The sequence below is a fragment of the Chiloscyllium plagiosum genome, unplaced genomic scaffold (assembly GCF_037043375.1).
Source record: "Chiloscyllium plagiosum isolate Xiang-an unplaced genomic scaffold, Cpla_swu_hap1 HiC_scaffold_31, whole genome shotgun sequence".
Lineage (NCBI taxonomy): Eukaryota > Metazoa > Chordata > Chondrichthyes > Orectolobiformes > Hemiscylliidae > Chiloscyllium > Chiloscyllium plagiosum.
In genome coordinates this window covers 29,866,482-29,881,727 of record NW_028270169.1, presented here as the reverse complement: position 1 = coordinate 29,881,727, position 15,246 = coordinate 29,866,482, and positions in this window count along the sequence as shown.

Below are 15,246 nucleotides of genomic sequence, written 5' to 3'. Positions count from 1 at the left end.
AAAATAAAAACAAAATAAATATATTTCTAAATAACTTCAGTCTCTGAATGCCTTCATTACAATTTTTACTTAGCCACTTCGTTAAGAAGATCTAGGATCAGATGTCTTTTCCTATTTATAACATGATTAGCGGAAAGTAGGTACTAACGTGTTTAGAAAATTCTCTACGGTTGAAAAATTGACCCCAACCTTCTCGATGCATTGAAGGTTCCACTCCTTTTCAATTATGTTTCCAAACCTTTTCAAGAAAATGTAAGAAAAAAAATCAAAATCTTTATTAAGGTTTTTTTTTGGAACAGAGAGGCTGTGGAGTTTCTTTCAGTCCATGTTTGGGTTTGAAATCGGCAGTATGCCAGGAGGTAGTGTCAGGACTCAAACAGCAAACAGCTCCAAAATTGGATCTAGAGACTAATCAGCATATTACCACTGAGCTGTGAATTCCAACCTTACAAAACATGCCTGTTGCAGTAAATTCCTAATCCAGAATACTCAGACGCATTCGGATAAAATCTTCCTTCCGTTATTTATTGGACATTTATAATACTTAGGAAAATAAAGTTAAATAGATGAACGTTACATGTTATGTATTTATTTCTATAAACTCTATAAGGTAGCCCCAACATTCCAAAACAAAATATAAGCTGCTGGTGTATCAGAATTTTTGATGTTTAATTGAGAACTGTTTGATGCTTCATTGCTCCTCAAGTTTATATAGGCATACACAGCAATGATCAAGATCAAGAAGATGCCACCTGATTAGTCCCAACTCTTAATAAATATTGGATCCCACAATAATGAGCATATCTACCAGAATTAAAAACATGCTGTAAAGGATGTTCTATTATTACAGAAAGAGCTGCATATTTTGCAAGCTGTACCTGGCCACAGAATTAATCATCAAATGGGCCAGAGGTTATTGTGGCATAAATGGTATTTTCAAAGCTGCAACATGTTGGATCAAATATAATTTTCCATAAAAGTAAATGCACATTAATCATGATCTAAACTATTTGTGCTGTCTTACTTGAAATACATATTGTGAGATTCAAAATTAGTGATTCAGAATATCAAAAGGTTCCATGCACAAAGCCAACTTTTACTCACTTCTACAATTTGCCACATCATAATAGATGAATGTGTGCCCCTTTCAAGTCATGTAAACTAACCTAGAGTGTTGACATATCAGAATTACATATCAACTTTGTCAAGGCAATTCAGAAATAAAATTAAAGATTTGTGTTACTCTTCACTTTTTTTTTCGATTTGACATCAGAAAACCCTTCATCGCGGTGAGATACATGCCAATTGTACATTTTAAGATTCGGCAGCCTAGTAAACATCTTTGATCTTAAACAAAAAAAAAGCTTGTTTAACATCAGCATCAGAGTTATGTATTTACTGCTAACAAGAAAACAACAAAGCATTGGCATACATCTTTTGACAGAGTTGATATTGACAGCGTTGCGTAACAATGAAAAATTAAACACAGCTGCATTCCTGTATAATCTTTTTCATTAAATCTGGCTCTAATTGCAGATTCAGAAATCTTTTTTTTGGATAGTAGAAGAGTCAGGGAAAATTATTTTTAGTTTTCTTTCATTTGCAACTTATGAAACCAAGCACGACAGTTTAAAAAGAAACATTTTATTTGCTGAGTTTTCAGTTTGTTTTATTTATTTCTTGCCAGGGTGAGAGGAGCAATGGTCATGGCGCCTGTAAATGTTGCTGAATAGAACAAGCATGTCATCAGTGACACTAGAGTAACTACAATTAGATCTTCATTCTGCACAGGAGAGCATTACATTTACAATTCTGTGAGTTGTACCATTTGACTGGCACTCTATTTATTTGGATTTCTTATTACTTCTGAGGTTTTAAATATTGCCCCACTGACAAAAAGGTAATGTCATGTGAACCCTTTTTAGGAAGTGCCTGCATTTGGATATTGCTTTCAAACTCACACTCTAGTAAGGTGCAGAAAAAATACAAGTATTCTATGCTATGACATTTAATCAACATAATTTAACAGAGCTGACAGACTTATTTAAGGCCACAGTTGTGCTTTTTTTCACATCAGTGGAAAGTAGCTTTGCGTAATCCATATGAGAAAATAACGGTAATTGCAACATTGATTCTGAAAGCCAAACCTCTCTCCAAAGTGACTGTGTGAGGGTGGGGTCGGAAGTAACATGCAATGTCAGTGCTGGATCAGGTTTGATGGGCCATCTGGTCTTTTCCTTGTTGTCAGTTTTGATTTTGTTTGCAAGTGCTCTGGACACATTTAAGGCGCTGTTTCTTTCTATTTGGACTTCACACCAGTTGCAGTGTGGCCCTATAGTTATGCGAAACCAAGATCAAAAGCGATTGGACAACCAGTTGACTGTTCTTGCACTGCACAACTCATAATAATGAGTCTTTTTTAATGCTATGTTAAAATATCCACTGTTATTTAAGGAAAAATCATGGTGAGGTGTAGAGCTCCATGAGCATGTGTATAGCTTAATGGAACAGCAATCTACCGATAAATAGAATGTGATTTACAGCTGGTGCAGGCTGCAGTGTAACTTAAAACAATTAAAGCAGAAGATTAACCACTGAAGAGCAGTACATAGGTTCAATTTTAAAGACTGAAGAAAAGTAGATCAGCAGCAATGTTTCTTTTACACTATGCTTTATTATTGTGGATTCTGTGAGACGCAATCTCATGAGTCAGTCTTTTCTTTGTAAATACATTTATTAGCAAATTTTTTTAACTTTACAAACATATAAAATTATTGAAAAATACAATCAATAACAAATATCAGTATAATAAAAAGAAAAAAGTCATGAGTTACAATACAACTACTGTCTACTAACTACTGATCTACCCTATAATACAAAACAAACACTAACACTGTGCAAAGCCACACCAAATAAAAAAGAAAAGCAAAACAAACCCCAAAAAAACCACAAAATACAGAACAGCTATGTTCGGCGCAAAGCTCCCAAACAAAGGAACGGGAGCATTGGAAATATACCCGTATTAACTCAGGAGACCCCCCTCCAGGGCCCATGAGTCAGTCTTAACAATAATGTCCCTGCATGCTGTAAGTCCACCAGTCTCCTCGAACCTTTGTCCATACAAGTTAGCAGGGACAAACCACTGACCTCACTTTATGCCTGATGTCCGGCTCTCAGATCACTCCAGATTATCAATACTCGATGTTTGAGCTCATGTCTTGCATACTTGTTCTAGCTTGCTTGCACACAGTTATACAGACACATCTCATACATCTAAACAGGATGCACCCTAATTCTCTTTGCTTTTATTTCTAACTGTTTATTCGCTCAGTGCTTACTTGGAAGCCAACAACTTCTGAGGCTTGTACTGTTTTTTAAACACATTGGCTCTTCTTAGCTCAATTGCAGACTGCCAGCTTCTGAGGCTGAAATTACTTTTTAGGATAGGAGGCAAAGCAGACAGCTTGACATAGTCAGGAACACCAAACACTTAAGGGGTGGACATTTGCTGTACCACACTATGTTTTGTCAATGCCATGTAAACCAGCAGTTTATACAACAAACGTGTTGCAAGTGCTTCAACCAAATGACCATGCCTGCAAGTCAAAGCGAATAGATGTCATTGGTTCGAGGCTATCTATGGCCAGTTGGCTCTGCCATAGTAGGTCAAAGGCCTCATCCGATTCTGCCACTGTCAACCAGGGCACTTTGTCTCACCAAGGTCCAAGGATCCATATTCTTGCAATCTGGAGATTGGGCACACTCAGTTCTGCAAGTCATTTGTAACACTACAGGGATTACAGATAGGCCAGCATGGTAGGCCTGTGATGTGCAGGGGGGCTTTTTCTAAGGGGATAGAAGCCTATCACAATGGACAGAAAGTCCCGTTCCCAAGTGCTATCAGTTAGTCTGATTGACTAGAACGTCTAGCAGTAAAAGCAGCACAGGAACTAGATAGAAAACACTATTTGGACTCTAAGCAAGCTCACAGAGATTATTGACAGCACTTATACACTGGAAAGCCCAAGGTTTTGGGACAGAATGGGATCAGACACACTATGGTGGAGTGTGAGGGTGTAATAAAAGGCACATTTTGGTAGCCTCAGACGGGAAGCTTCTTGGTATGGCATGAGATACCTTCCATGCGTACAGGATGCTCTCTGAATGATGGTGTTCCCTTTCTGTCCTGCTCTTTCAGCAAAGTTTAATGCAGTGGAGGCAAATTGTGATCTTTAATTAGGCAATAATTTGCCACCTAAAGCCTTCAGTAAGGATAGGTAAAAACAAGGACTGTAGATAGAGTCATAGAGTCATAGAGATGTACAGCATGGAAACAGACCCTTCAGTCCAACCCGTCCATGCTGACCAGATATCCCAACCCAATCTAGTCCCACTTGCCAGCACCCAGCCCATATCCCTCCAAACCCTTCATATTCATGCACCCATCCAAATGCCTTTTAAATGTTGCAATTGTACCAGCCTCCACCACATCCTCTGGCAGCTCATTCCACACATGTACCACCCTCTGTGTGAAAAGGTTGCCCCTTAGGTCTCTTTTATATCTTTCCCCTCTCACCCTAAATCTATGCCTTCTAGTTCTGGACTCCCCGACCCCAGGGAAAAGACTTTGTCTATTTATCCTATCCATGCCCCTCATAATTTTGTAAACCTCTATAAGGTCACGTCTCAGCCTCCGATGCTCCAGGGAAAACAGCCCCAGCCTGTTCAGCCTCTCCCTGTAGCTCAGATCCTCCAACCCTGGCAACATCCTTGTAAATCTTTTCTGAACCCTTTCAAGTTTCACAACATTTTTCTGATAGGAAGGAGACCAGAATTGCATGCAATATTCCAATAGTGGCCTAACCAATATCCTGTACAGCCGTCACATGACGTCCCAACTCCTGTACTCAATAATCTGACCAATAAAGGAAAGCATACCAAATGCCGTCTTCACTATCCTATCTACGTGCGACTCCACTTTCAAGGAGCTATGAACATGCACTCCAAGGTCTCTTTGTTCAGCAACATTCCCTAGGACCTTACCATTAATGTATAAGTCCTGCTAAGATTTCCCAAAATACAGCACCTCGCATTTATCTGAATTAAACTCCATCTGCCACTTCTCAGCCCATTGGCCCATCTGGTCCAGATCCTGTTGTAATCTGAGGTAACCCTTTTCGTTGTCCACTACACCTCCAATTTTGGTGTCATCTGCAAACTTACTAACTGTACCTCTTATGCTCGCATCCAAATCATTTATGTAAATGACAAAAAGTAGAAGGCCCAGCACCGATCCTTGTGGCACTCCACTGGTCACAGGTCTCCAGTCTGAAAAACAACCCTCCATCACCACCCTCTGTCTTCTACCTTTAAGCCAGTTCTGTATCTGAGTCTAGATTAGAGTGGTGCTGGAAAAGCACAGCAGGTCAGGCAACATCCGAGGAGCAGGAAAATCGACTTTTTGGGCAAAAGCCCTTCATGTGGAATAGAGGCAGGGAGCCTGCAGGGTGGAGAGATAAATGAGAGGGGGGTGGGAGTGAGGAGAAAGTAGCATAGAGTACAATAGGTGAATGGGGGTGGGGATGGAGGTAATTGGTCAGAGAGGAGGGTTGGTGAAGGTAGCAAAGAGTACAATGGGTGAATGGGAATGGGGATGAAGGTGATAGGTCAGAGAGGAGGGTGGAGTGGATAGGTGGAAAGGAAGTTAGGCGGTAGGACAGGTCATGAGGGTGGTGCTGAGCTGGAAGGCTGGAGCTGGGGTGAGGTGGGGGAAGGGGAAATGAGGAAACTGGTGAAATCCACATTGATGCCATGGGGTTTGAAGTGTTCTGAGGTGGAAGATGAGGTGTTCTTCCTCCAGGTGTTGGGTGGTGAGGGAACAGCGTTGGAGGAGGCCCAGGTCCTGCATGTCTTCGGCGGAGTGGGAGGGGGAGTTGAAATGTTAGGCCAAAGTGTGGGTGTCCCAGAGATGTTCCCTAAAGCGCTCTGCTAGGAGGCATCCAGTCTCCCCAGTGTAAAGGAGACCGCATTGGGAGCACCAGATACAATAAATGATATTGGTGGATGTGCAGATGAAACTTTGATGGATGTGGAAGGCTCCTTTGGGGCCTTGGATGGAGGTGAGGGAGGAGGTGTGGGCACAGGTTTTGCAATTTCTGCGGTGGCAGGGGAGGGTGCCAGGAAGGGAGGGTGGGTTGTTGGGGGGTGTGGACCTGACCAGGTAGTCATGGAGGGAATGGTCTTTACGGAAAATGGAAATGGGTGGGGAGGGAAATATATCCCTGATGGTGGGGTCTGTTTGGAGATGGCGGAAATGTCGTCAGATGATGTGGTTTATGCGAAGGTTGGCAGGGTGGAATGAGAGCACCAAAGGTGGTTCTGTCCTTGTTACGGTTGGAGGGGTGGGGTTTGAGGGCGGAGGGGCGGGATGTGGATGAGATGCGTTGGAGGGCATCTTTAACCATGTGGGAAGGGAAATTGTGGTCTCTAAAGAAGGAGGGCATCTGGTGTGTTCTGTGGTGGAACTGGTCCTCCTGGGAGCAGATGCGGCAGAGGCGGAGGAATTGGGAATACGGGATGGCCTTCAGTAAGAATAGGCAGGCAGACCTGTGGGAGCCTTACCCACCCGTGTACTATGGGGAATGGGTGGGAGATGGATGGAAAGGCTAGGGTCTGGCCACCCAATATTTTTATGTGCACCCTGTCAAAAACATGCTCGTCGTAGGGCACATGGTGGTGTTGGTCTCCTAGAATTTGGGCTAAACTGGCACGAGAATAAAAATAACTTTAAAATGATTTAGTTTTTATTATCCAATTTAATCTTCAGCTTCCTGTGAGTTTATCTCTTTCAACATTGTAATTCTGTGGTAGTTCCTGGTATAATGATTTTCAGGGTGTGGCTGCAGATGATCTTTAGACTGCTTTCATCCCAAAGCCTTACGTACACTCGTAAGTTAAGGTTACATTGTTGCATTATTTCAAAAATATCAGTCAGGCACATTCATCTTGGAAATACACATTAAATGACACATTGTCCAAATTCAGATGTACATTGCTGCTCCTTCATCAACAATGGGCTAAAATCCTGAAATTCTTAACACCCACTGTGGGAGTACCAATCATTCTGAGGGCAGCAGAAGTTCAAGTCTTACAGAGTTTCAGAGTGTCTTGTGAAAATGAATCATTCCTTTAATACAGGGAAAGCTAAATTATGCAATATTGACCAAAAGAATGATTGCAGTTACCAATTTGTTTTTGCAGACTTTTATTTCATCTTATCTGATGAGTTACTTTCCTTTCCCTTTTCAAAGAATTGATGAGATGCTCTCTGCTCTAATGCCCTGAACTAAAGTGATAAATTTTAAATAACCAAAAATTTCAAATAAAATTAAATGTCTGACAATCGTGAAAGTTTTGTGTTTTTTTTTAATAGAAACATCGGCACCAACCTTAGGAAAACTTGTGTGCATTTTTAAATTTGTTTCTTACACTGGTGAATTCCCACTGTACTGTGTTTAGCTACATAAATGTAACATTGCAATCAATGATGTCCAAAATACAGACTTGTTCATTTTGTTGTTGAACTAATTATGTTGCCTTGTGGATGAAGCTCAGTAGAGTTATGGTTAATCTACTCTATTTTTGGGCCAGAAAGCTAATTTTATTAGCAGGCTGTCTTTATGAACATTTATTTTTTTAAGTCCAACTTGACATAACTGGTCCCATAATGTTTACAGTGACGTAGCAAGAACAGGATGGTTCAAACTATTCCCAAAACTACCAAAATCATCAGAGTTTCAAAGTGACTTCCAGCATCAGAAAAGCTCCAGCTGACTTTGACAGGTCCTATCATTATGCTGAAGTCTGCTTTGGCTAAACAAATAGCTGCTGAACAAAAAGGGGCCAAACATTCAATAGCAGATATGATTTGAAAGAGATAGAGAAAGAAAGCCACAATGAAAACATTCAAATAAATCTACCCTTACACCAGTTGATTGCTAAGGCCACACCAATTACTTAGACTGCACAGCACAGTTATGGTTCATTTGGCTCAACTATTGTGTGCTCATGTTCCTTCTCTATACAAATCTTCTTCCATTTCATCTATCTTGTGTCAAATTTCCACCATATCTTTCCATTTCCTTCACTTTCATGTACTCATCTTGTTTAGCTTTATAAGCAACTAACCTTAGCCACCTCTTGAAGTTGTGTGTTCCACATTCTTACTACCCTTGACATTAGGAATTTTCTCCTTACTTCCCTGCTGGAGGTATTCCTTAATAATTTGTATTTATGACATTTGCAGTTGTGGAGAATCTACCCCAAACATTGCTGCCATATCTACCTTATACCTATCTAAAATTTTAAGCACCTCTATCAGCTTAAGTTATCTTTTTCAGAAAAAAAATGCTCCAAAGGGTTAAATTGTTGTTGAGAGTTAGAGGATGGAATTTTCTCCAAGTCTGAAGAATTCAGGTTATGGTGAGAACTTTGCAAGATTTGGACAGGGAGTTGAGCCAGGTCTTTCTTGACATTGGAAGCAATGAGTCACATTTTCTAACCAAGTTCTGAATGTCGAGACAAGGTTCTCACTAGTGAGTACCAAAGGGCCTATTAATGGTGATTATTTGCTCAGTATTGCCTGAATTATAACCTAATCTCACCTCATTAGTATGAGTATTAGTATTGCCATCCTATTCCCCACTGGATAGAAACTGGATGCTGAGAATTTCCGACATGAAACTCAGAGTAGTTAGCTGGTTACTCCAGCTTGCTGCTTGCTCCTGGGGATCTCCATCTTGGACAGTACATGCATGGCACGCTCCACAGGCATAGATGGAGGAATCTGTCACGAGTCAGATTCTCCACACCCTCCACTTCCTGATCCTCCGGTCCACTTACAATTCACTTCTACACTGCCAACTATCATTGCATTGCTGCTGCAAGTACACTTTGTGCAGGGACTGGGACCCAGCTCATGGACTGTACCAGGTTGCTTCTCAGGGCTCCTGGCTTTCTCTCTTAGTACTCGCTCAGTTAGCAATAGATGAGAGGAGTGTCATAGGGGTGTGACAGGTAGTTAATGAGGAGAGTTTGGGATGATCATATGAGGAAACTCTTTAGGCCTCATGGAGATAAACCCTTATAATGAATATTATTGAGAGACAATAGCTTAGTGGTATTATCATTAGATTATTAATCAAGAAACTCAAAAAATGTTCTGGGGACCCAGGTTCGAATCCTGCCATGGCAGATGCTAGAATTTAAATCCAAGAAAAATAAAACCTGGAATTAAGAATCAACTGACAAAATCATTGTCAATTGTTGGAAAAACTGATTTTGGTTCACTAATGAATGCCGTTCAGGGAAGGAAATCTGCCATCCTCACCTGGTCTGGCTTACATGTGACTCTAGACCCCTGCGATGTGGTTGATTCTCAATTGCCCTCTGAAATGGCCTAGCAAGCCATTCAGAAATGAAACTGCAAGGGTCACCTGGCATTGACCTAGGCACTGGAAAAGACAAGGGCAGAAACAGCCTTTCAACCCTGCAAAGTTGAAACTAACATCTGGGGGCTAGTGCTAAAATTGAGAGAACTGTTTCACAGACTAGTAAAACAACAGCCTGACATAGTCATATTCATGGAATCGCACCTCATTGATAATATCGCAGACATTACTATTTTGGGCACATGTCCTTGGATATGTCTTGTCCCACCATCAGGACAGACCCAACAGAGGTGATGGCACAGTGGTATACAGTCAGGAAGATGTTGTTCTGGGAGTCCTTTACACTGATTCTGGACCCCATGAAGTCTCATGGCTTCAATTTAAATGTACTGATTATCATGTACCATCTTCCTTTGGTTATTGAATCGATACTCCCCTGTGTTGAAAAACACTTGGAGGAAGCATTAAGGATGGCAAGGGCACAAACTGTAGTCTGGATGGGGGATTTCAATGAAGCACTATTGGTTGGGTCCTAAAGGATATAGCTGCTAGATTGCGTCTGCAGCAGGTGGTGAGAGAATCAACAAGAGAGAGACATATACTTGACCTCATCTTTACCAATCTGCTGGCTGTAGATGCATCTGTCCATGACAGTATTGGTAAGAGTGATTGTTGCACAGTCCTTGTGTAGACAAAGTCCTGTCTTCATGTTGAGAATAATGTCCATCGTGTTGTGTGGCACTATCACCATGCTAAATGGACCAGACTTTGAACAGATCTAGCAACTTAAGACTGAGCATCCATGAGGTGCTGTGGGCCATCAACAGCAGCAGAACTGTACTCCAGAACAATCTGTAACTTCATGGCCCGGCATATCTTCCACTCAACCATTACCATCAAGCCAGGAGATCAACTTTGGTTCAATGGAGAGAGCAGAGGGCATGCCAGGAGCAGCATCAGGCATGCATGAAAATGAGGTGCCAAATGGCGAAGCTGCCAAATAGGACTTGCATGCTAAACAGCATAAGCAGCAAGTGATAGACAGAGCTAAGTGATTCCTCAACTATTGCATAATATCTAAGCTCTGCAGTCCTGCCACATCCAATCGTGAATGGTCGTGGACAATTAAAGAACTCACTAGAGGAGGAGGTTCCACAAATATTCCCATCCACAATAATGGAAGAGCCCACCACTTCAGTACAAATGTCTGAGTTTGAGAAACCAAATACTGCAAAGTCTACAGGCCCTGACAACATTCTGGCAAAAGTACTGAAGACTTGTGCTCCAGACCTTGGTGCTCCCCTAGCCAAGCTGTTCCAGTACAGTTACAACACTGACATCCACCTGACAATGTAGGAAATTGCCCAAGTATGTCCTGTAAATAAAAACAGGACAAATCCAACCAGGCCCTATCAGACTACTCTCGGTCATCAGTAAAGTGATAGAAGTGGTATCAAGCAGCAGTTGCTCAGCAATAATCCATGCAGTGACACCCAGTTTAGGTTCTACCAGGACCATTCAGTTCTTGACCTCATTACAGCCTTGGCTCAAGCATGGAAAAAAGGGCTGAATTCCAGAGGTGAGGTGAGAGTCCGAGTCGTTGACATTAAGATTTCATTCAACTGAGTGTTGCACCATGAAGCCCTAGCAAAACTGGAATCATTAGTATCAGAGAAAATTGTCCTGTGATTACAGTCATATCTGACACATTGGAAGGTGATCGTGGTTGCTGGAAGTCAGTCATCTCAGCTCCAGGACATCTCTGCAGGAGTTCCTCAGAGCAATGTCCGAGATCCAACCATTGTCAGCTGTTTCATCAATGATTTTCCCTTCACCATAAACTTAGAAGTTGGGATGCTTGCTGATGGATGCACAATGTTCAGCACCATTTGCAACTCCTCAGATACTGAAGCAGTCCATTTACAAATGCAACAAGAGCTGGACAATATCCAGGCTTGGGCTGACAATTAGCAAGTAACATTCGTGTCACACAAATGCCAGACGGTGCCCATCACCAATATGGGACAATTTAACCACCTTTTTTTGGCATTCAATAGTGTTACCATCATTGAATCTTCCACTATCAACAAAGAAACTCAACTGGACTCACCAAATAAACACATTGGTTACAAAAGCAGGTCAAGGCTAGGATTACTGCAGTGAGTAATTCATCTTCTGAAATCCCAAAGCCTATCCACCATCTATAAGGCACAAGTCAGGAGTGTGATAGAACACTCTACTTGCTTGGATGAGTGCAGCTGCAACACTCAAGAAGCTTGACACCATCAAGGACAAAGCAGCCCGCTTGATTGGCATCTTATCCACAATCATCCATTCCCCGCACCACCAATGTTCAGGAGCAGCAGAGTGCACTATCTACAAATTGGAGTGTAGAAATCTACCAAAGATCCTCAGATAGCATTTTCCAAACCCATGACCACTTCCATCTAGAAGGACAAGAGTACAGATACATGGGAACACCAGCACCTTCAAGTTCCCCTCCAAGCCACCATTCCTTCACTGTCGCTGAGTCAAAATACTGGAATTCCTTCCCTAATGGCATTGTGGGTCAATCCACTGTAGGTGGACTGCAGTGGTTCAAGAAGGCAGCTCACCATTTTCTCAAGGGCAACTAGGGTCGGGCAATAAATGCTGGCCAGCCAGCGACACCCACATTCCACAAAAATTAACTTTTAAAAATATTCAAGCATTTAGTAATAATATCTGCAGATAAAAGGTACAACAAAGAAAAATATACAAGGATGGTGACGAAATGCCTGTAATTGGTATCAGGAGCCTGGAAAACTCAATAAGCAATTCAAGAAGTGACACGCAAAGAACTTAATTCATTGTATTGTTCTGAATGGATATGATGAAGGACTTATGCCTGAAATGTCAATTCTTCTGCTCCTCTAACCTGCTGTGCTTTTCCAGCACCACACTCTCGACTCTGATCTCCAGCATCTGCGGTCCTCACTTTCTCCTGCATGGATATGAGTCTTGTATCTACAGAAAAAGACTAACTTGTTAAATGGCTTTGAGATTTGGATTTGTTTGAGTGTGTAATGGATGGGTTAGGCAATAAAAGTAATAAATGATGAAGTACTATAGAGTGTGAATGAATAAATAAACTTACTGACTGTAATTAGAAACAAGTCAGTGTTGGGAACATCTTAAGATAAAGAAAATATCAATACTGCATGGTTTACAAACTGAAAGAAGTTATCAAATGAAAAGACTGGCACAGGGGGGAGAGAGAGAGAGAGACAGAGAGAGAGAGAGAGAGAGACAGAGAGAGACAGAGAGAGAAAGAGACAGAGAAGAAAAAAACTGCTGTAATTCAAGGACTCTCCTTCATGTAGAACGCAAATGATAATGAGAATGATAAATTCACAGTGCCTTACCGGCATTTTAATTGCCATGCCGGTCTTGATAATACTTTTAACTGTTTATTCACCTGCATCCAGGTGGCATACTGGCTCAGTGATTAGTACTGCTGCCTCACAGCGCCAGGGACATGGGTTTGATTCCACCCTTGGGTGACTGTCTGTGTGGAGTTTGTACATTCTCCCTGAGTTGATGTTGATTTCCACCAGTATTCTAGTTTCCTCCCACAGTCCAAAGATGTGCAAGTTAAAAAAGTGGCTTAGCCATGCTAAATTGCCCAGACTGTCCAGAGATGTGTTGGCAAGGTGGATTAGCTATGGGAAATGCAGGATTACAGGGATAGGGTAGAGGGTGTGTCTGGATAAGATGCTCTTTGGAGAGTCATTGTGGACTTGATGGGCTGAATTCCTTACTTCCACATTTGGGATTCTACGATTCTATCCCAGACCCCTTTGCTGTTTGACCCCATCTGGTTTCTTGCTTTTTAAAGGTGTCAGTGATATATCTATTTTCATTAAAGCATATAATCTCACATTTATTTGTGTTGAAGTTCATATTACTTAAATTCCCAACACGCTAGTTCTTGAATATTATATTATGGTCATTTTTCTACAATGTTTATAATAACCTTGCGAGTGGTATTGTTGGGAAATTTTGATGGTGAGTTACTAGTTCCTAAATTCAAAGTAATCATGAAACTTATGAATAATAGTTGCCAGAGCATTGTGTTTTATGGAAAAACTTCCTAATTTAAATGTGTCCAATCTGAATACCATTCTTCACTGCTACTCATAGTTTCCTTTTGTCAGCCAATTTCTATATGTTCAATTTATCTCCTGACTTCACTTATATTAATCTTTGGCTTGAGCCTACTGTGGTGCCTTATCAACAATACTTGAAATAATAAGATTGACTTCAAATCCCTATTAGTCCAATGGTGTGTACGAAGGGTCACTCCACTTACAGACTTGAGGCGCACCCAAAAAAAAATTCCTAGTTCTTTCTCCAGGTCGTTATTCAATTTATGTGTCTGGACACAAAGTGAGGTTGGAATTCTAGTTGATGGACTTCTCAGAAAAATAACACAGCAATGTTTATTGCTTAAGCCTAACTGTGAAAAATGGCAGGCTGGTGTGGTACTAAAGAGCTTCTGCTTCCTGTAATATGTTTACATGCCATGCCATTTACTGGGAGAGGGTTCAAAATTAGAGGATGGGAAATTGTTGTGTTGTGGATAAGGCATGAAAATTCAACACAAATGGTATATTTTCTTGGTTTCACAGTCCAGATTTAACCCATCCCAAGGTAAGACCCAGGGAACTTGAAAACGTCTTGTGCTCACACCGTGTTGACATGTTCAAAATGTCCCTAGCAACTGGTTTCCTGGAGTTTTCACAAGTACTGCAGACTCTATGTATGACTGATATACAATTAGGTCTCCTCCCACCCTGCCCCCTGTAAAATCGCCATCCCTGGAGAGGTGGGCGCCGCAGGGAGCGGAGTGCATCATTTCTCCCTCTAACTCTATTTTGATTTAGTCCCTACCCTCCCCTTCACTGTTTTGATCACACAGCACTGCCCTTTGATGTGAAGGGCAGTGTTTGTCACTGGCCACCCGGGTGTTTTCCTATCTTCCTGGTGGTGGAAATTGAATAAAGATTCGTGCACTTTGTGTCTTTCACTGTGTCTCACACGTATACACACACACACACACCATGGGTGCTGGGGAATAAAAAAAAATAAAAAGAAAAAAAAATTTAAAAAGAACAGATAATAATAAGCACTACCGCACTTAGGTGGTAGTGTGGGGGTTAAAATAAAAAAAGAAGAAAAAAATAAGTAAAAAAGAAAAAACAAAAAAAAAACCGCCATCCCATATTTCCAATTCCTTCACCTCCGCCGCATCTGCTCCCAGGAGGACCAATTCCAATACCTAACAACCCAGATGGCCTCCTTCTTCAAAGACCGCAATTTCCCCTCAGAAGTGGTTGACGATGCTATCCACCACATCTCCTCCACTTCCCGCTCTACCGCCCTTGAACCCCACCCCTCCAATCGCCACCAGGACAGAACCCCACTGGTCCTCACCTACCACCCCACCAACCTCCAGATACATCGTATCATCCTTCGTCATTTCCGCCACCTCCAAACAGACCCCACCACCAAAGATATATTTCCCTCCCCTCCCCTATCAGCATTCCGGAAAGACCACTCCCTCCACGACTCCCTCGTCAAATCCACACCCCCCACCAACCCAACCTCCACTCCCGGCACCTTCCCCTGCAACCGCAAGAATACAAAACTTGCGCCCACACCTCACCCCTCACTTCCCTCCAAGGCCACAAATTCACCTGCACCTCCACACACATCATTTACTGCATCCGCTGCACCCGATGTGGCCTCCTATACA